Source organism: Antechinus flavipes, chromosome 3 (assembly GCF_016432865.1).
Source record: "Antechinus flavipes isolate AdamAnt ecotype Samford, QLD, Australia chromosome 3, AdamAnt_v2, whole genome shotgun sequence".
Lineage (NCBI taxonomy): Eukaryota > Metazoa > Chordata > Mammalia > Dasyuromorphia > Dasyuridae > Antechinus > Antechinus flavipes.
In genome coordinates, this window is record NC_067400.1 from 487432802 (window position 1) to 487455545 (window position 22744).

The window sequence follows — 22744 nt, forward strand, 5'->3', positions numbered from 1 at the left end:
CTCTATTATATGCTAAATTATAAATCATTTTACATCTTCCATACCAAGCTGAAGTGGACTGAACAGAAGAGTTGAAAGCAGAAATTATTTTTAATATGGATTCACAAGAACAGAATGCACTCTAGCAAACTATAATAAGACAATAAATTTAATTCACAGAAGGGGAGAAAATAGGGCTGAGAGTTTATTAGGCCTACTTGACATTAAGGATTTCAAACTTCTCAACTGCTAATGCAGCTGCTTGCTAAATAGTCAGTCAATAAACATTTATTAAGCATCTACTATCATGTGCCAGACAGTGTACTAAGTACACAAATAAAATACCGTCCATATAAAAGATGAGAAGTGTTAAAATGTCATATTCAGAAACATGTAAGTTGAAATCTTAACTATAAACTCATACTTCTTGCTGTGTCTTATTCTCCCACCATATCTCCCACCTTATCCCATCTTGAATTTCCTCAAACATAAGTTCACATCTCTTTCCAGATATTGGTCAAACTATAGACCTTCCCTTTCACCTCCCACTGACACCCACCTTTTTCTTGCAGAGTTCAGCTCTGGACTTTGCCATTTACTACATTTAGTGGCTTTAGGGCAGTGAAAGGTAATCCAGATACAAAGCCAAAACTATGAGTTCCTATCCTCACAGACCTTACATTCTATCATAATATGTATATATAGTATCATATATAATAATATAATAGTAGTACAATACAAGGTAGATTGGGGTGGGGCAGGGGTACCAGCAGCTGCAGAGATGAGAAAGTAATGCTTAATTTAACTTATAAAAGAAACAAATGATTCCAAGCCCAGGAAGTAAAGATGTTTATTCCAGTCTTGGGGAAGAGAGCAAAGGAATTGAGATGGAAAACATGTAGCATGTTATATGTTAAGGTCAGTTTGTTCATATTTTAGAATGCTGAAAGGGGTGTAATCAGGATAGAAAAGCAAAATGGGACCAGTCTGTAAAGGTCTTTGAACGACAAACTGGGGAGATGAGGGAAGTGTGCTATATTTTTTATGAAAGTAGGTGGTCTTAACTCTTTGTCTACTTATGAAAACTTTTTAGCAGTTCGGTAACGCCTATGGAACTCTTTTTAAAATAATGTTTGAAAAAATCATTAAATAAAATGCATTGGATTATAAGAAAAACCAATTATACTGAAATATAATCTTTAAAGAATTTTTAAATTAACATACTTTAAAATGATTAAAATATATATACTTTTAAAAAACTAAATCTACATACCCTAAGTTAAGAACCCCTTTGCCCCAGAGGTAATGGGGAGCTGCTATGGCTTAGTTAGTAGAAGAATGACATGATTAAATATGTGTTTAATGAAAAGCAGTCTGGCATATGTAGAGAACTGAAATGGGAGAAGCTTGAAGCAAGGGGACCAACTGGAGGCTGTTGCAAAAGTATAGGTGAGAGGTAATGAAGACCTACACTGAGCTTGTGGCCACGTAAGCAGTTTGAAAGGATTGGATCCAGAACACATGGAAGGAGAAACTATAAAGTTTGGCAACGAATGAATATTTGGGGTGAAGGAAAGTATAGAGTCAGGGATAATGCCAAAGTTGCAAATCTGGAGACTAGAAGGATAATGGCACCCCTGACAGAAATAGGAAAGTTTGCAAAAGAGTAAAGGGGGGATGGGAAGGGAAAGAGTAGAGAGGGAGAATGATTCTACAAGTTCTGCAGTCTTAAATGTTAACCAGGCAGTCGATATTTCAAGACTGGAATTCTGCAAAGAAACTTGTACTAGATAGGTAGATATAGGAGTAATTTACAGATAGATGATAATTAAGTCCGTAGAAATGAATGAAGTCACCAAGGCAGAGTTGAAAAAAAAGACAAGGGGCCCAGGACAGAGGCCAAGCATAATTATAAGAACACATCTAAATAAAAATACATTAAATATTACATTTATTAATAACATTAAATACACAGAAGAGAATATAAAGAAATTCAGAGGGTGCTATAGACAAGCAGGGCAGTTTTGTTACTGTCATGTTAAAAGTTATAAATATTTTAAAAGTATATAGTAGAAGTTCACAGTTGAAAAAAGTTTTTACTAAAATTTTTCCTCATACCTGTTTTTAATAACTCTTCAAAATTTCCACTAGTATCCTATTCTCCTCCCCTCTCTCCACCCAGAAAAGTACTCTTATAAAAATATATTTTCAATTTTAAGAAAATAAAGAAAAAGAAGGGGAAAAAAGGAAAAGCCAACAAAACTGATCAATAACAAATAAAAGTCTAGGAATATGTGCATTAAACCACACTCCTAAATTTCTCCTGCAAAAAGATGAGTCAGGGTCAAAGATATACTAGTAAATGGTTTTTTGTTTTTTTTTTTAAGTCTCAGAAGAAAAGAAAGTGTATGAACAACAACTTTTAACTCTGATCTTCATTATCAGCATTTTCTATCATAATAATAATAGCTAATAATAGCATTTATATAATGCTTTAAGATTTGCAAAACTTTTCAAATTTTTATTATTTTGTCCTTAGACCCCTGAAATGTAGGTACTATATTATATTCTCATTTTATAGATTTGAAAAACTGAGGATCAGTAAAATTAGGTAACTTGACTTAGGCCATACAAATAGTAATTATCTGGGAGCCAATCTGAACTTAAATCTCCCTAACTCCATTACTTAAGTTGTTAGTCCATCAATAAAACAATAAATCAAGCCCAGATTTGTTTGCCTCTTTCCAAAGAATAACTGTTCACAATGAACATTTAATAAGGCCAGGCTAGGACCTGATCCCAGCACATTACTAGATGGGGTCATCTTCTCATATATTGTTCTTCATCATTTTGCAATCGTCATTCTTGTTTCTTGACTTTTTTTTTCCTTTCCATTTCCACTATAGAAGTCAATGTATGTAATGTTTTCTTAGTTCTCCTTAATTCACTTTGTATCAAGATCATGTTTTTCTTGTTTCTTTGCCATTTATCATTTTTTTTTACAGCACAGAGATCATGTATCATAATTTTTTTAGCCATTCCCCAAATTACAGACATCTACTTTGTGTCAAATTCCTTGATAACAGAAATGCTGCTATAAATATGTTGGTGTGACTTTCTTAAGGTATAAGCTTAGTAGAGCAATATCTAAATCAACAGATATGGACATGTGAGTCTATGGCCATTTGAGTCACTTGAATTGTTTTTTAAAATGCTTGTACTGATTCACAGCTCCTCCAACAATGCTAATTTCAACAATGAATCCACTCATCTTTTGTCATTTTTGTCAATTTGTAGGGGGTGAGTGTAAAACTTCCAGATTAGTTTTACTGCATTTCTCTTATTATTAGTGATTTTATGGTTGTTGATAGTTTGTAATTCTTTTTGAAAACTCCATATTCTTTAGTGATGGCACATTTTTTTCTATTCTTTGAATAATGAAATGTTCATGTTTGTTATTGTTTATTCATGTAAAAGCAATAGTAATAGATGCTTATATAATACTTTAATATTTTCAAAGCACATGAACATACATTATCTCATTTGAGCCTTCTAAAAACTGTATAGAGTAGTGAACATTAATAACATTGCCCCCATTTTAGAAATTTGGAACCTGAGGCCCAGGAAAAAGATTAAATGACTTTTTCTTAAAAAGTTAAATTAAAAGAAAGGTTTAAATTTAGGTTCTCCCAATTTTTAGGTCCCAGATTCTAGTCCTATATACCATGTTCTTTACATGTATTTATGTACATGTAAAGATATACATGTATTGCATGTATTTACACATAAGTATGTGTGTATATTATAAAAACAAACACGTGTGTGCATATTATATAATACATGCATACATATTACATTGCAAGTCATAAATGCATTATATTCAAATAATACCTTAACATGATCAAATCCAACCAAAATGTCATTTAGCCAACTGCCAATTTTTAACATTTTTTCCAATGGAAATTTCATTTTTTAATGTCCCTTAATATTTGCCTAATATTAAGCTTTCAAGGCACTAAAGCCATTGAATAGAATAAGTTATAAAATAACTGGACATCATCTTTCTTTGATTAAAATCTCTTAATCTTACAACTCATTCTCTGCCTGATTTTTCCTAAACTGATAATGTTCTCAATGTGACCTTCAGTCAGTCTTCCTCTCTCTTCTTCCAATGCATCACTCCTGGTCTCTTAGTCTCCAACTTTACTTTTGAATCCTTTCCTTCTTATTCATCCATATCTTCTAGATCCCATGCTGTAAGATCACCATGTCAAGTAATTATAAATATTTGTGATTTTCTAAGAGGAAAGACCAATAAGGAATTTGTAATTTGATTTTGTTTATTTTTTTATATAGCCATTCTACTTCTTTTCTATAATGTTTTCAGTACTATAGTGTTGATTTTTTTTTATTTCAAACACTGTATAATATGTTATTTTTAAAATGCTACAAAGTAATTTAGCATTAATGTCTTTTCCCATTTCTATGCCTTTGGAAAGACCTTCTCATATCTAGAATGCTCTACCTCTTCACTTTCCATCTCAAAAAGCCATTCCTGATTTCCTCAGTTATTATGCCTCATTCTCACCTACCCTCCTAAGTGTTTATCTGTTATACATTCTATATTTCCTTATTTGTGAATATGTATCTCGCTAAAAAGAACCAAAATTTCTTAAGGAACTCTCTCCTATGTCTTTCTAAAAACCAGAGACTAGTACTGTGAATAGTACAAAAAATGACTAATAAATACTTCTGGATTGATTTCTAGGTCTGCCAAATATTTTATACACAAAATTTCCCTTCAACATATCTGCTGAGATAAAAACAATAATGATGATAATAATAATAAATTACAAGGCAGCTAATCTAGTGATGATATATGCAGGTATATATCTATATCTATCTATCTATCTACATATATATATATATGTATATGTATATAATGTATATATGTAATATGAATATATACATCACTGAGATTTCCACCCAAAACTTTTCACAAACTCTTAAGTTAATGAGAATTATTCATTTTTTCCAACAGAAGTCCCCCAAATCAAATACTAAACTCAAAAATTAAAACATATATATTTTATAAAAAATATATATGGCAACAAGAAATTACCTACTGCTCTTTTCTCAAACATCTAAGATCCTATACAACAAGGGGCTGGGAATCAAGGTTAATTTTAGGCAAATTTCCTCAAAATAAGGATACATAACTCCTAGGGACTATCCTCAAGTAATAATAAAGGCAGAATTGAAAGGGACCAAGGAGATTAGCTAATCTAAAAACCTCATTCTACAGATGAGGAAGCTGAGAACCAGGTAAAATATGACTTAAAAGTTGTCACACAAGTAATTCTTTAGCAAAGTTAAATCTAGCACTTTCTCATTGCCCCAAGCTACCTAACCTCTTTCAGCTACATCATGTTCTTTATTTCCCTTGCTCCCAAACTACAACAGGATCTAGCCACTAAGATCTCCATATTTACATTTATGTAATTTCCAGGTCCACCTTAACTTTTGCTTATTTATTAAGTCAGCCTTTTCAATTCTCCTAGCACCATACTCCCCCACTTCTGCCAAACCCATTCCTCCAATAGACTTTCCTCATAAAAATAGAACACAAGGTTATTTTCTCTAAAATGAATAGAATGGTTGGGGAAAGGGATAATGAAGTCATAGGTTTTAATTCAACTGTAACAAATATGTATTAAATGCAAATTATATGCAAGGTGCATAGCATAGATTTAAAGGTAGCAGGATCTTTAAAAATTTTATGAGCTGATTAAGTATAACTGCAAAGATAAAGCAGAGTACAATGAGAAATCTGAGGGAAAAAAGCTCACTTCTATATGAGGCCTGGGGAGCTCTGTGCATAGTAAGGGCTTAATAAATATTTGTGGATTGACTGATTGGTTGGACCTGAAAGGCTTCTTGGTCCCTGAGGACATTTGAAGAAAAAGGGATAGAAGCCAGTAGAAAAGGAGGTAGGGAAGGCTTGTAAGGTTAGCAACACCGTTTAAGTGACAGCAGTCCTCCATGATGTCATGGAATAAAATTTGAGAAACACTGGTACAAGAAGAGGATGGGATGGTAAATAAAAATAAATTTTGTGGCTAGAAAAAATTAGCTGCAAAGTTTACTTAAAAATCAAGGATTTTGACTTATAAAATAATGTAGTATCAGGATATAGAATGAAACATATTTTGGATGGGGTCAATGTGATATTTTTCCTTGACAATGAAAATTTGCTTTTTTGGTTTTTTTTTTTTTTTTTTTTTTTTTGGAGGAGTGGAGGGAAAAAGAGAGAAAAATAAATTTTTAATTGAAAAATTCAATTTAATTAAAAATAAAATAATGGCCCTAGATTGATTGTTTTCTTGTGATATATACTTTCACATATGTGTGTGTGTGTGTGTGTGTGTGAGAGAGAGAGAGAGAGAGAGAGAAAGAAAACTGTCTTGTGTTACAGTTGATTCAATAATCTAATGTTGTAATATGACAAAACAAAAAGTATAGAAAGATAAATTTCAGATAAAGAAAACAACACAAATTGACTTTGACTAATAATAGTTATTGTTCACTTTCCCACAACTTTACCTGAAGAGAGACTGATATTTGAGATTTATCAACATATACATACATAAAATAAAATGGAGTACAGAGAATTAGCAGAGGCAGAAAATGATAGGAATCCTGAACAGAGAGGAAGAAGATCTCTAAAAATGTCAGTTATTATTGCACATATTCATAGGGTTTAGGGGTGGGGGAAGACATGCCTTTGTCTGGAATATACAAAAGGTGTTAATGTTTTGTTTTTTTAATCTAGATAGTCATGCTAATTTCCATTCCAAGTGTTAAGTACAGGTTATCTATTGTTGGCACTGAGCTTTTTCATCTTTCAAGTGTCCATGGCAGTGAGATCTCCACCTAAAAATATTTACAAGGAAAGTGACTCGCCCTCTTGGTAAATGTTTAACCTTCTGAGTACATAGCTCATGCTGTACAAGAGCATTCCAATTGGGTTTTTCTACACCAAAACATTGCTTTATTAACACAGAACTATAAATATACAACTTAATTCTTAAACTAGATTAAAAATGATTAATACAATGCTGTTTTATTTATACTATGTTATTTTTAAAGCCCAATCTTATTAATATTATGCTGAAGCTAGTTTATACCAATTACTAAAAAGAAATTTCATTCAGAATTTAAAAAAAAAAAAAAAAAACGGCTAAAAATTAGGGCCATATCAAGGTCCTAGCAAAAGCTCATTTTCATAGTGCTCACACAACATACAAATGTTTACTTTGCCCAGGAATCAAAACTCATAAGGTCAAACATGTTAAAATTTATTTAGAAACCAAGCAAATTTAATTATAAACAAATCTGAATAAGTCCAACATCAAGCCTTTTACAAATGGATGAAACATATGTCTGTATCTAAGCAGATGACGTTTTACAAGAGGAGGGAAACAAGAAACACAGGCCTGTGGTCTTGTAGTTTCTTCTGCTCTGTGATTTTTGTTTCACGTGTTTGGCCACTAGGATTACAATAACAGCTCACATTTAGACAGTACTTTTACTTTCAAAGGGTTCTACCAATATCATCTCTTTTTACCCTCATGACAATCTTAAGTGGTAAGGCATTGTAGTATTATTCCCATTCTACAGATAGAGAAACTGATAAGTTCTAAGTCTAAATAATTAGTACAAAACTACACAATTTCTGAATGTCAGAGTTGAGACTCAACACTAATCCTTCTGATTAAAAATCTAATGTTCTTGTCTTGTCTTGTCTTGGAAAACAGTTTGGAATCATGTAAATAAAGAGACTAAAATGTCACTTTGATTCCACTAATAGTTAAAATACTCCCAAAAAGGTCATTAATAAGAAGAATAATCCTAAATATACTAAAATATTTATAGCATCATTTGTTGTAGTATCACAAAATTGAAAACACTGTAGATGTTCATCTACTGAAGAACTGGTAAACAAATTGTGGTATATGAATGTAATGGACTATTATTGTGTTATGAAAAATACTGAATATGATGAATACAAAAAATCTTGAAAGACTTATATGATCCGATATGAAAATAAGCAGAGCCCCCGTATATGTGTGTGTGCATGGATATATTTATTAGTATATACACAAACATACACAATGACTACAATAATCTAAATGGAAAACACAACTAAAAAAAGTGAATTTTGCAAAATTATAAAGAACAAGCATGGGCCTAAAGAGATGTAAGACACTCCCACTCACTCTTTTATAAAGGTAAATAGTCCACATGTTTGGAATATGAAAAATACATGTATTTTTTTCAATTAATCAGTTGGGCTGATTTTTTTTCTTATCCTCTTTTTCTTTTAAAAAGAAACTTGATCTGTTGCATAAAAATGGATGACTCAAGAGAGGGAAAGGAGGGAATTCTGGAGATATATAAAAAAAAAGATAAAATAAATTTTTAAGATAGTTATTTTAACGTTTAAATTCATCACTCTGTGTTCACTCTATAAATGAGACTATATGAATTTCTCCAGGCTTGTAGTTAGACTTGTCATTATCAATATTTGATTCCATCAATTTAGATTTGATCTATTTTAACTACCCAGAGATCAGCATTGATCTAGAAATAGTTAAAATAGCAGGCTAACAAATGAACCATTTCCTAAGGTGTAGGTATAGTAATACCTTCCTCAGGTATTCAGGGTATCCTGGAGTTCCTGTCTTTCCTCTGATCCACCTGTTTCCTAGTTAAGATAATCAGTATGCATATCCCTGCAGACACTTGCCCTACATGCTAAAACTCCTAGTCAAAGTCTCATTGTGCTTTCTAATTCTGTTTTATTATTTTTTCAGTCATGTCCAACTCTTCATGACCCCATTTGGAATTCTCTTTGAGAAGATACTGGAATGGCTTGATATTTCCTTCTCCATCTTATTTTACAGATGAGAAAACTGAGATAAATAGGGTTAAATGACTTTCCCAGCATCAAATAATTAGTAAGTATCTCATGTCAGATTTGAACTTAAAGGATGAATCTTCCTGACTCCGCCTTGACACTTATCGAATACTCCCTCCCTCAGCTTCTGCAACTGTAAAAGGTACTGCTGCCTTCTGCAACATGGTAATTGGGAGCAAAGTGTTTTATAAACTTTTAAGTGTTATATAGGATACAGTTCTTCCAATTATGTTTTTGAATCAAGTAAGAATGCAATCTGCTTTGTAATCTTAAAATTATCTTATTCTTCTCGTCTTATTTTGTGGAACTTAGCTAGAATGAGACAGTGACTTTGATAATAGCTAACATTTATAAAGTGCTTACTATTACCAAGCTATTAGTTAATAGCTATACTACTATTAATGTTTTATATGTAATATTCTGTGAATATGTAGATAAAATACCTGCTTTTTAATAACTAAATTAAAGTTTTGGAATTTAAGCTCATGTTTACTGTAGGTTTACTGAAAACATTTCTGCAACAATTCAATGAGCATACAAAAGTGGGGGAGTGATACTCCATCATACTCTCACATATTTTTTTTTAGCTAGAATGAGACAGTGACTTTGATAATAGCTAACATTTATAAAGTGCTTACTATTACCAAGCTATTAGTTAATAGCTATACTACTATTAATGTTTTATATGTAATATTCTGTGAATATGTAGATAAAATACCTGCTTTTTAATAACTAAAGTTTTGGAATTTAAGCTCATGTTTACTGTAGGTTTACTGAAAACATTTCTGCAACAATTCTATGAGCATACAAAAGCGGGGAGTGAGTATCACTCCATCATACTCTCACATATTTTTTTTTCCTTCTATTAAGTCTCTAAGTAGTTTGGAGATTGAATATTCAATATGGCAACACTTGGTAAAATGTTCTTAAAATTTTATGGATTTATTTTTATCATTATTATTATGTATTCTTAAATAACCTTTCATGTAAGTGTTAAATTAAATTGTAAATTTCTTGGGACCTGGAATTTTGTCTAATACTTTTCTGTATTTACCATTGTTTCCTCTTACCTCAAGAGTCAGGATTGATATATTTGACAGGACTTGGAGAAACCTCAAAGAGCCTAAGGATAACAACTCAAACATTTATGGAGGTATATAGAACAACAAGGACAACAATTGGGAGTTTATGAAGGATATAGGAATTGAACATACAGTCCAAGAAAATTCAAAGTCAAAGAGGCAGATTAAGAGAGAATAAAGAAAGAAGAGATGATAAATTATAAGATTTTAAAATAAAAAATCTGGAAAGGGCCAGAGGCAAAAAGGCCTAATCATAAATTGTAGTGAACAATGAGTCAGAAAAATTCAAGGGATCAAAAGTCTAAGGGCAGAACAAGAAATAACAATAAGAAAACCAATATGGTTAAGGAAGGGAAAAAAAAGCATGATTTTATCACATATAATTTTGTGGCAATCAAAGAATGTTTATTAAATGATTAGTATTATTTAGAAGGAAGTTTGCTTCACAAATACAGTACAATTGCTACACTATGAAAGGAGAGAAAGGGTCTAAAGATAGCCACTATTACATTCTACATTGTGACCTTGAAGGAAAGCTGCTGGATTCCATAAACTTTGTGCAAACTATTGCTGCTTGTGAAAGTCTGAATTACAAAACTCTTTGAAAGATTGTTAATCCTTGGCCTAAGTCATCAATGCATATGTGATATTTACTGTAGTACTGGATTATGTGTGAAGAAATCTTGCTTAGGACTTAGAAACATTTACTTAATAATAATAGTGAAACATTTGTTTTAAATTTCATAATTTATATTTTCTAATTTTAATACACCTTAATTAAATTAATAGAGGTCAAGTTTAAAAGCAATGAAATTAACTTTTAGGGGAAAAAAAGGAAAATTACTAACTAGACAGCTGTTTTCTACATAAACATTTCAATTCTTTATCTCTCAATATCTTATCTATTCAGAAACTATGCTATTATACCACTCTCAAGTACACTGTAGGGTTTTCTCATAGATAAGGAAGAAGACCTTGTGAAACTCTCCTTTTGATATATCAATGCCCAATTTTTGAGAGGAGAATACTATCTTATTAAAAAAAAATCAAGGAGTGATATAACAAATATAGAAAATATAGTAAACAGTGATATAACAGTTTCATTCTTCTTGTTTAACACTATAATTGTTCCATAAGTCCCCTTCCCCACTAATTTTCAAGTATTCTAATTAAACTTAGGTCTCCAAAGACTAAAAGCACTTAATACAGATTCCTATTTATTTATATAGGTATCTAAAAATATTGTGACTATTATTCCCCTTAAGGGAAGAGAAAGAGGATATTACCTGACTTTTTCCAGAAGGGAAAATCAGATTATTGAATAATCATTCTATGATTTTTCCATGATAATATGGAGGAAGCTACTGAGCATAAATAATCAAAATCTTAGCCTCCCTGATCATTTTATGACAATGGTTCCACAAAAATGAGTCAATTTATATATATTATTTTGTCTATCAAAGATAATATCCAAAGCTTTATTTGGCTATTTCAGACTATGATTTGCTTCAAGGAAATAAAAATCATATTGAAGTAGACTCCTGGTTATACTCATGGTTATAAATGAAAATAGGTACTTACCAATACTAATTTCATCATCAGTTTCAGCATCTCCAATACATTCAAACTGGAAATCTTGCAATGACTGTGAAAATTTCTGTACTGCCATGGACAGATCTGTTATTAAAAGATAAACCAATAATTGGTTAATCATATACATGATAATTCAGTATTTTCTACCTCAATATTATAGTATTTTAACATTTACTTAGAGTTCAATTAATCCTTTCTGAATTATGAATTGTATTGGACAAACTAGGCTAATATAAGCCAAAACCAACAGTCTTCACAGAAGTCTCACCCCTGTTAATTAAGATTACTTTTTTTCAAAAAAAGTTAGGTGTTAAAAATAGTAGAAATGAATAACATAACTCCCCCCGCCAAATAGCTATATTTTAATAGGAAATAACTCACTGCTAAGATGAGTCATTCCTGAATGAACTGTTCAATTGGACCAATTTGTTAGAGCAAAGTATAAAATTTTATAGAACTTAAGTAAGAATGAAAAAAGAAAGAGAGACAGTATGCAACTGAAACAATGCAATTCTGACCCATTATTGCTGATGTTAAAAAATGGATAAAGGATTCAAGAAACAACATATACATTGTTTTTGTTGTTCAGTTTCAGTATGTCTGACTCTTTATGACCTTATTTGGGGTTTTCTTGGCAAAGCCAATGACCTGGTTTGCCATTTCCTTCTCCAGCTCATTTTACAAAAGGAGAAAACTGAGGCAAACAGTGATTTTGCCAAGAGTAACACAATTAGTAAGTGTTTAAAGTCAGGTCTTCCTGACTATAGGCCCACCCTCTATCCACTGTACTACCTAGCTGCCCCTTGGTTAGATAATAATAATTTCATACAGAATTTTAACCAATCTAATCCATTTAATTCATGCTAAATAAAATAAACAACAACTCTTACAAGAAGACAAAAAGAGCCTAAATAGTCCCTTAGGTGAAGTGTCTTGCTAAACATTGAACAGGTAGAGACACAGCTGGGATGTGACAGCAAATCTCAAGTCCCCTTTCTAACTCTGATTCCACCCTTCTATTATATAAAGCAGCCTCTAAAATTTTCCCACTTCAATTCTAAGTTCCATCAGAATAGAAATGGTGTCTATCTTTGTATCTTCCAAATCATGAGGCATCCTGCCTTACTTCTTACTACAGTAGACACTAAAATACAGAATGCATAAAAGAAATGGCCTCTCCTTCCCTCTGTCTTACAGTAAGATTGTTTTTAGCACAGAGTGACCAGAATTTATTGACCCATTGAAAACAGCCTCCTTTTCCAGATTCCATGGACTACAAAAAAGAAGCAGAAAAGTCATACTTGGGCTAATAGTATTTTCTGTAAGAAAGCATAGAGTTGATGAGTATCAAAGAACTCCAACAAAGAGATGAAAATTTGTGTTTCAAATTTTAAAAGAGATCACCTAAAGGAAAAGATCCATTTTTTTTTCATCTCCCTGAAGGTGAGTTTCATGTAGCTTCTTTAAGCAAGAAGCTGGATTAAAAAGTGCTAATAATAATCTACAATAAAATACCAACTCCATGGTAAACTATGCTAAAATATCAACAAGTTTAATGTCTGGCTAGAATTTAGCTCCTAAACATTTCCCCTTTCTTCTCCCTCACACATTCCAGTTTCCAGGCAAACTGGCCTATTTACTCTTCACTAGAAAGGACATTCCATCTCCCTGCTACATGTGTTGCCACAGATTGGACCTCCCTTACCTTAATGAAATCCTTCCTTAACTTAACCTTTTAGATCCCTTAACTTCCTTCAAGTTTCTGTTTAGGCACCTGCTCCATAAAACTTTTCCAAAGTCTGTTCATTTTTACTGCCCACTATCTCCTCCAAAAAAATAATTTTATATGCAACATATTAATTATCTTAATTTATACATAGTTGGAGATGGAAGTAGGGACTCAATCAGAGTTAAATAACTTGTCCAGAGCCACACTGCTACTAAGTACATTTAAGACCAATCTGAACTCAACTTTTGCTGACTCCAGAGCTGGTGCTCTAGCTACTCTACCACCCAAATGTCCCAGAATGTAAACTTTTTAAAAATAATAGTGTTTTTTATTTTCAAAATATATACAAAGATAGTTTTCAATATTCATCCTTGCAAAACCTTGTGCTCCAAGTTTCTCCTCCCTATTCCCCTCCCCCTATGCAGCAAGCAATTCAATATATGTTAAACATGCAATTTTTCTAAACATATTTCCATATTTAGCATGCTATACAAGAAAAATTAGATCAAAAATGGAAAACATGAGAAAGAAAACAAAAAGAAAACAAAAAGGGGAAAATATTATGTTTTAAGAATGTACTTTTTAGACAGTTGTCTTTCTATGAGTTCATTGACCAGCATGTTAAGCATATGCTTTTGAATGAATAAATGAATAGAACCATACTTGTAAGGGTTAATCTATAAAAGTATTTTAACATTTCAAGGATCCATGATTTTATTGATGTATAGCTTCTTCACTTACATAAACTTCCAGCACTTGATAATCAACCTTCTGGTGAAGAAATTCTCCCAACTTAATGACACTCTGTCCTCTGTTTAAAGACTCAATCTGACTAGAAACCATTCCTGCTTGGCAGAGTTATGCTTCAGTGACATCAGCTTTGATGAGACATTGGAATGGGATTTTTAAATATGTCAAATTTTTAAATTGGCATTTACTTAATTTCCAAAATTAGAATCACCCTTAATACGAACAGGCATATAATTATCCATCCCTTTCCTCCCTCCCCATCTTGGCCACACTGAATATGTGAATAATGCACAAATAAAAATAAGCTCAAGGGAGCCTCATTGCAAAAACAAAATGTGATGACAATGAGATGACAGTCAATGAGTAAAGAATTGGACCTGGTATCAAGAATAAATTGGGTCAAATCCAACCTCAGACATTTACTAATTATGATAATTCTGGCAAGTCACATGCCTTTCTCTTTGCCTCAGTTTCTTGAAATATAAAATGGAGATAATAATAGCACTACTTCTCAGGGTTGTTGTGAGAATCAAAAAGTTCTTAGCCCAGTGCCTGGCACTATCTAAATTATTATTCCCAAGCCCTTTTCTTTTTCCAACCAATTTAGGAGAGTCATATGAGGCAATAGTGATATGTTCTTACAATGTTCCCTCACGGTTTATCAATAAAAATCTGGAAGAACCAGAAAAATGGGGGAATGGAGAGAAAATCTGGGAACAGAAAAAAATTATAAAGTGAAATATACTTTGTTTCACTTATATTAAAATCAAAAATTTCAACAAAACAACTTCAAAATATCAACAGAAACATACTGGCTAATATCAGACGCTTGAGAATACCAAAAATAAAACTAATCTCAAAGGTAATTTTAACCCAAAACATATTTTGGCCCAGCTATGTAACTTTTGGCAAGTTACAAAACTTTGCAATATCTGTTTCCTTACTTGTAAAATGAGCACAGGACCACTCTTGCCCAGCGGGGTGTGAGGCTGCAATAGCATAATCACAGGGCAATGTGTACCAAGGAACCTGCCAAAGAAAAAGTCCTCACTTCATCATTATAAGAGCCTAGAAAGCCCTCTGTCCTGTAGAACCTAAATACAGCTTCAACTAAATGGAGAAAATTTGGTAGCAAAATTCCTGTCAACTTCAGGGGTAATGTTATAGGAAAAGGATCTCCCATCTATACAACTTCTCTTCACACTCTACTCCACCCCTTTAACCCTGACCTTAAACTTATATGTATGATGAGGAAATGTAGTTTGCTTTCCTTCATCACAGAACAGGCACAAAACCAAAACAAAAAACCAACTAGGTAGCATGATAAACTGGGATTAAATGCCTTCAAATGCACTGGTACTGAGTATAACTTTGAAAAAAAAAATGTTGTCAATGATTGGGAATTAGCCATAATTGTTCTCGCAGTTTTATAGTTAATCCTATGTACCTTTTAGAGCATACCATCTGAATCTACTCTAAAGACAACAAAGAAAAAAAATATGAATTCAGGCTTGAAGATGGCAACTGCAGGAGTCTCCAAACATTGAATGTTTGGAAAAGAGTGCAAGAAAATAACATACTGATAGCAGCTGCAAAAGCCTTCGCAACGCACCACAGGGCTTAGCAACCCATGAGCAAAAGCATATATTTATCGCTCTCTTTTTTCGAAGAAGAGATGTAGGTTTGCATCCCAACTGAGGATATAGCTAAGACTGTCTTAGCAAAGCATAATCTTGCAGCCTTTAAGTCACCTAGTGAGAGAGAAGATTATATGGAAGAGAGGTTTGCCTCTCAGGTGGTTCAAATTACATTTATACTTTGGAATGACTATTCAACAGGAATCAAACAAATCTCACTCACTCTCACTCTCTGTCTCTCTGTCTCTCTCTCTCTTTTTCTTTTCCTATATCCCTACAAGATCTTCACTGCAGTTTTAAAAGATTTGAATGTTTTCTGGGCTCTTACTATTTCCTTTCTCTTTTCCTCTCTCCTCTTGGCTCTCATTTTCACAACTAAAAAGGAGTGATACTTATGGTGCATTACTAACATTAATTATGACAGGTATAATTTATAATGTTGTCATACAGGGAAACTAGTTCATACATCTAATCTTGGCTCCATCTCTGCCCAATTCAATGTGCAACTAACTGAGCAACTTACCTTGACACCTACCACTGACTGTAAGCCATACCTATAGTATGCTGCTCACTCACTCTCTATAGCAGTGGTTCTCAAACTTTTGTTTTCAGTATCTTTATCCTATTAAAAATTATTGAGGATCTCTCCAAAGCATTTTTGTTTATCTGGATAATATTTATAGACATTTACCATATTGGAAATAAAAACTATTTTGAATTTGTAGACCCTCTAAAAGGGTTTCAGAGATCCCCAGGATTCTCTAGAGTCTAGACCATATTTTGAGAACCATTGGTCTACAGAGTAACCAAGAGTCCCCTTTTTATCTTCCTGGATTTAGAAAAAAGAATTCTAAATCCTTTTAAATATAATTTTTTAAACATTAGACTACATTCCTGATTCGATAACTTAAACTTCTTTAAAAAAATATTTAGTTTTGCTGATATTTTTGGCATTTTCTTTTTTTAAAAAAAGTTATTTGTTATATAGAAAGGTTTTCTGAAAGGTGGGGCAGAAGGATAGGAGAGGAATTTGTAGTGATGTAAAAAAAAAATTATGCTACTAAAAATTTACTTTCAAAAAACACTATTCATTGAATGTTTACAATATCACAATGAATTTTTACTTTACTATTCATTACTATGATTCCTACTGAATTTCAACTAAGTAAAGAGATTTCAGGGATAGATGGACAAAAGGAACAAAAATAGAACAAGTTAGCCTTGAAGAAATTATTCTCGAGTCTGACAAGAGCAGAGATTTGGTCCTTTTATGCTTCTCCCAACCTGTCACCCCTATCCTTACTAACAATTCTGAATGTTAGAATCAAACCCTTCTCCAAGATGAAAGCTAAATAAAGACATCAGAGAAAGTACACCTGTGTAAGCTGCTAACAACTATACTCTGGAAGCTCAGTTCTTCCTTACTTAGGGGAAAGAGACCATAATAATAGAGAGATTTTCCCTGTGGAGCCACAGGCCCTCACAGCTTTCTGCCAAGCACATAGCAGCACCCAGAGTCTATACCAGTTTTTCTATTTACATGGCCCAAAAGTTTGTAAAGCTTTTATGTCTATGTTCATACCGGTCCGTGGAAGAAACCATAGCATGTCTGAAAAACTAAGCCATTAGTATTTTATATGAGATAGTTAAGCTGCAGTAGTGATCCACCAATCCCAAGAAGCAACACTAGAGTTTCACTTTATCTGAGCATCCAGGACATATTTATGCAGATTGACTGGTTGTACTTGTTTATCTATCGAGAGTAATTTGTTTTTATTCCTAACTCAGTAAAATGAATTTCATTGATACTTATGACAGGCGGGGCCCTCTTCATAAGCCTTGGAGAAATTCATGTTAAGTGTTACAACCTATTCCTTGTTGACTCCTACCTTTGATGATAACACTCTCCTACAATCATCTGCCATTAAAAATTTTATCACCTCCAGTCCTTATACAGTGGCTGCCTAATGAGTGACTAAGTGACAAGATTTGTGATACTTGGAATTAAGTTCATGTAAGCAAGGATGCAGAGAAATAGCAGCAAAATTAGTAAGCAAAAACATTCTAAGGAAGGGAATGACAAGGAGCCTTTGAGAGTCAAAAGACCTGAATTCATACCCAAGGTCTCTATGCCCTGTAGGATAGACAAATCATTTACTTCCCTGTATCTCATATTCTTCATCTGTAAAAGAGAAATAATAATGACATCTGCGAAATAGAAATGAGAGCAAAAAGCTGGGCTCTTCCAACCCATTACCCCACAGTGGAGTTAGGAAGACTCATCTTCCTGAGTTCAAATCCAGCCTCAGACATTTACTAGCTGTGTGAATCTGGGCAAGTCACTTATCCTGTTAGTCTCAGTTTACTCCTCTGTAAAATGAGCTAGAGAAGGAAATAACCAATCTCTCCAGGATCTTTGCCAGAAAAACCCCAAATGGGGTCAACGCAGGACTTAAATCTCAAAGTCTTGTAACTCTTAGCCTTCCACTCCTTCTAATTATACTGCAAATAAAATGTCAAGTGATATTATACAGCTATGGATGATGAAGATGCAATACCCAAAATAACAATCAAGAGAACATGTATAGTTTTAATGAAATATTTCAAGCCAAATATAAATGATGATGCATCCTAAGCTGTACAGGTGGAACCAATAACCTAATAATGGGTTTTGAAGTGTACAATTATCCCTCAATCTATGGAAAATAATAGTAATAACAGCTGCAATATCACTTATATTTGGATAGCACTTTAAGGTTTGCAAAGTCCTTGTCCTATGGCTCTGACCACTGGCTACCTAGGTGACTATACTAGTTTTCCTACAAAGCTAAATTCTGCATATTAAACCCAAATTTTTATTAATTTCCCTTATATAATAAAAGAGTTGTTACTATGAAATAAAATTGCCCAATATATTAAAATCATCTGAGGAATAATAAAGATACAGAATAATCAATAATAATCTGAAATACACAAACAAGAAGGATAAAAAAGAAAATCAATGAGAGAGTGAACAAATTTTAAATAGGCCAAAAACACAATAGAATTTAAGTCCAAATAACTATGAAGTAGAATAAGGAAGGCTAAGAGACATGCTTTTGCAGCAGAAGGAATTTGGTTCATGGAAAGCTAGTTCCCCAAATAGAAGCCAGCCAGATCTATTTCTTCTCCTGAATTCTAGGTCAAACTCAAAGAACATATGCCAAATATGCTCCAACAGCATTATTATAATGCTCTATTCCCATATACATAATAGTAAAACCATCCTATTTGAATAATATCCCTGTACATGACATACTACACGAGGAAGCAATAATGACACTTAGGAAGATGAATTTAGGCATATGAGGTAGGCTTGATTAACTGAACACAAGAAAAATCTATGATGGAAGCAACATAATTTTAATGGCAACAGGAATTCTCTCTGTTTTATCTATCATAGTTTAGGTAAAAGGAGAGGATAACTCTCAACTTGACATTACACTTATGTTTTTTAATCACATAATCTGCTAAATTATGAACTCCTTGAGGCCAGAGGCAGTGTCTTATTCATCCTTGTATTTATTCAAGTGCCCAACATAATACTGTACATAAATAAGTTATATTTAGCACCACCCCCAGCTAGTAATTTAATGAATAAATGCACAGAGCTAATAAAATACAAATATATCTTAACATAAACAAAAACTACTGAAAATCTTGCAGTACTCAGCATTCACAAAATTTTAACTATATAGCTTTACTTAAGTTTGTTTTTAAAAAGTTATACAGAATAATGTGTCAAAAATATCAAATTAGTTTTAATTTTAACTGTCAAAGTTGCTGATCTGCCTCTTTTAGAGAAGTATTCCTTAAAGGCACCAATAAAATCACATATCCACCTATTTTCACCTTCTCCATTCAGTAGTTATTTTTTCCTTAAAGGGCTAAAATGTCAGAACATTGGATAATTAAGGATAAAAACTGTATAACACAGGGCATAAAGCACCAAGTTAAAGTCAAGAAGATCTAGTTTCAAATTGTAGCTCAGATACTTTTTAAGTGTATAAGCCTGGGCAAATCATTTAAACTCAGTGCTTGAGCATTCTCATCTAAGCTAGGTAGCTTGTACTTTTAAAATGCTTCTAAAATGCCTTCTAACCTTAAATTTATGATCCTATGGTCCTATGAACAGGAAGGGAAAATTAAAAGAATATCTATAATTCATCTTGATGATTTGACAATACATCTTTATAATATGCATAACGATAGGAAATTAGGCTTTTCAGTACCAGTGTCAAATTCTCTGTTGTAGAGAATGTTCTTCAGTCAAAAAAAGAAAAAAAAAGAATAAGCATGAAAACTAAAATTTTATTTGATAAAATTTTTCACAGGGAATGTCTTGCAAATAGAAAATGAATCTGACAAGTGGAGATACTTTCTATAAAGACAGCCTTTCTATTTCAGTGGTGAAGAACCTCATCTCTTTAATGCTATTAGACAGATACCAACTGATCCCAGGTCCATTACTGTCTTATCTTTTGCCCATGAAAAAGGGTGGTGACCTTCACAGGCTAAAAGAGATAAAGATAAAGATAAAACACAAGGCTGTTCTCTAGTCTAACCCTTCCCACCTTATCTTTAGGTCATTTTAAAACTGGCAAAGTGATCTAGAAAGAAAGCCTTCAACAAACACCTCTATTCTCTACTAGATGCTGTACAAAAGCATTAAATAATTTCAACATAAGCATTAAATGTTCAATTTACATGTAACATGCTACACATTTTCAGACTTTTTCAATGTATTGATCAGTTACTGTAAATTTTTCTTTTACTTATCTAAATATTCTTTGCCATACAGAATGACTCTTTAGTAAGGAGATATGGGGCATAAGAGTATATATAATGTAAGAAACAGAAAATATCAAAAACATATTTTTAAATTCCCTTGCATATCTATTTTAAAAAGATATTTAAATTAGAAGGGACTTCAGTGAAAACAAAATCTTTAAGTGTCTTCAACAATCTTTAGTCCTATAAATGATATATAAATGTAGCTAGCTAAGAAGTTCTAAAAAAGCTTTACTTGACGATAATAAAACTGTGGGGAAAAAATTGTCTATATTTTATCCAAAATTTCTAAGAAGTGATAAATTCCACAAATACACACACACATAGACTTCACTGTTGCAATAGCATAATTTAAAATAGGAAGTTAGAAGAATGAAAATTGGCCCATCTTCCTACCCTGGGGAAATAAATTTTTGAATAGCATAATAATGCAATAAACCACTGTATTTCTTGCTTCTCTTCTGACCAGCTTAACCCTTCTTTCAATGGCTCTTTTGAGAATCTCCTTTTTAATGCTTAATAATTCCTCTCTCTTCTCTAAGTGACAAATACATAGTCATTTTGGTTAAACAAGAACCCTAGTTCTCTTAGAAAATTTTTTTGTTTCATTTTTTCAGCTAAGTCAGCAGCCATTTATTAGTTATCATCTACAAAGTACTACAAGATAGGGATACAAAAAAAAAAGCCAAAACATTGGTTCTTGCCCTCAAGAAATTTGCAATCTAATGGAATATTTATTAAACCCATACTTTAGACATGGTGCTGTGATAAAAAGAACACAATTTATTTAAAACTAGTCTTTTCCTTCTCAAAATTAAAAAAAAAAAAATGACAAGTTAAGTGTAACATCAAGTAGACAATGCCAACACGTAATTAGAATGCAAACATAAAATGCTTAAAGAGTTTAGAGGAGAAAGATTTGCTTTAGCTTATTGTTGGAATCCTTACTAACTGCTAACTAATTAGAGTTGATCTAATCTTACAAGAAGATGTTTTGGGCAGAACCTGAAACAAGGTACTAAGTAGAACTAAGTTCAATGAGTTCACACCTCCCTTGAAGCTCGTTGGGCCAGAGAGCACTATGGGAGAAAACCCATAATCCCTCTCTCTCGTATCCCACAATTCCTCCCTCTTGGATAAAAGAAACAGACAGAAGCTCTCGGTCAGATTTCAGTAGAGTTACGCCAGAAGCCTTCTCTCCGAGGCAAGGCAGAATATTTTCCACTTGGCTGGCTGGTGGCAGAAGTGTTCTTGAGAGAGTGAAGAAGCTACAAGTCGAGATTCACCGGAATGAATGAAGATTGGAGCTGGCTGGAGGCTGAAGAAATCAGAGGCAGAGACTGAAGGACCAGACCTTTGGAAAAAAGACATTTGGAGAGAGCTCTTGGAACAAGCAGAGAGATAGGCCTCTAAGCTAACCGGCTAATATTGGAAATAATAAAAGATCTGAACTTTTAATCACCTGGCTGCGTTTTAAGAAGGAAAAAGCTCACAACAATTTGGCGCCCTGAACGTGGGACAAACAGACCCCTCAGTGGATTTCAGTGAAAAGCTCTGATCCTGATTCAAGTGGAAAAGCCTCTGATCCTGATCCAGTGGAAAAGACTTCACCCAGAAATTAGGGTGATGCAACAAAGAAATTTTTTTAGAAGAGTTAAAGTAGAATTTCAGCCCTCCCTTCCCTTCCCTGACCAACCTCCCATCCCTTCCCTTCCCTTCCCTGACCTATCCCTTCCCTTCCCTTCCCTTCCATTACCCATCCCCCCCTTCCCTTCCCTGACCCAACCCTTCCCATCGCTACCCTTCCATTCCCTTCCCTACACATCCCATCCCTTTCCTTCCCTTCCCTGATCCATCCCTTCCCTCCCTTCCCTTCCCTTACCCACCCTGACCCCTCCTTCCCTTCCCTGACCCAACCCTTCCATCCCTTCCCTTCCATTCCCTTCCCTGACAATCCAACCTTTCCCTTCCCTTCCCTTACCTTTTCTTTTCCTTCCCTCTATTAAAAATCGCAATTCCCTTTTTCCTTCCCATCCCATCCCTTCCCTTCCCTTCCCTTCCCTTCCCTTCCCTTCCCTTCCCTCCCTTCCCTTCCCTTCCTTCCCTTCCCTTCCTTCCCTTCCCTGACCCATCCCTTCCTTCCCTTCCCTTCCGTGACCCATCC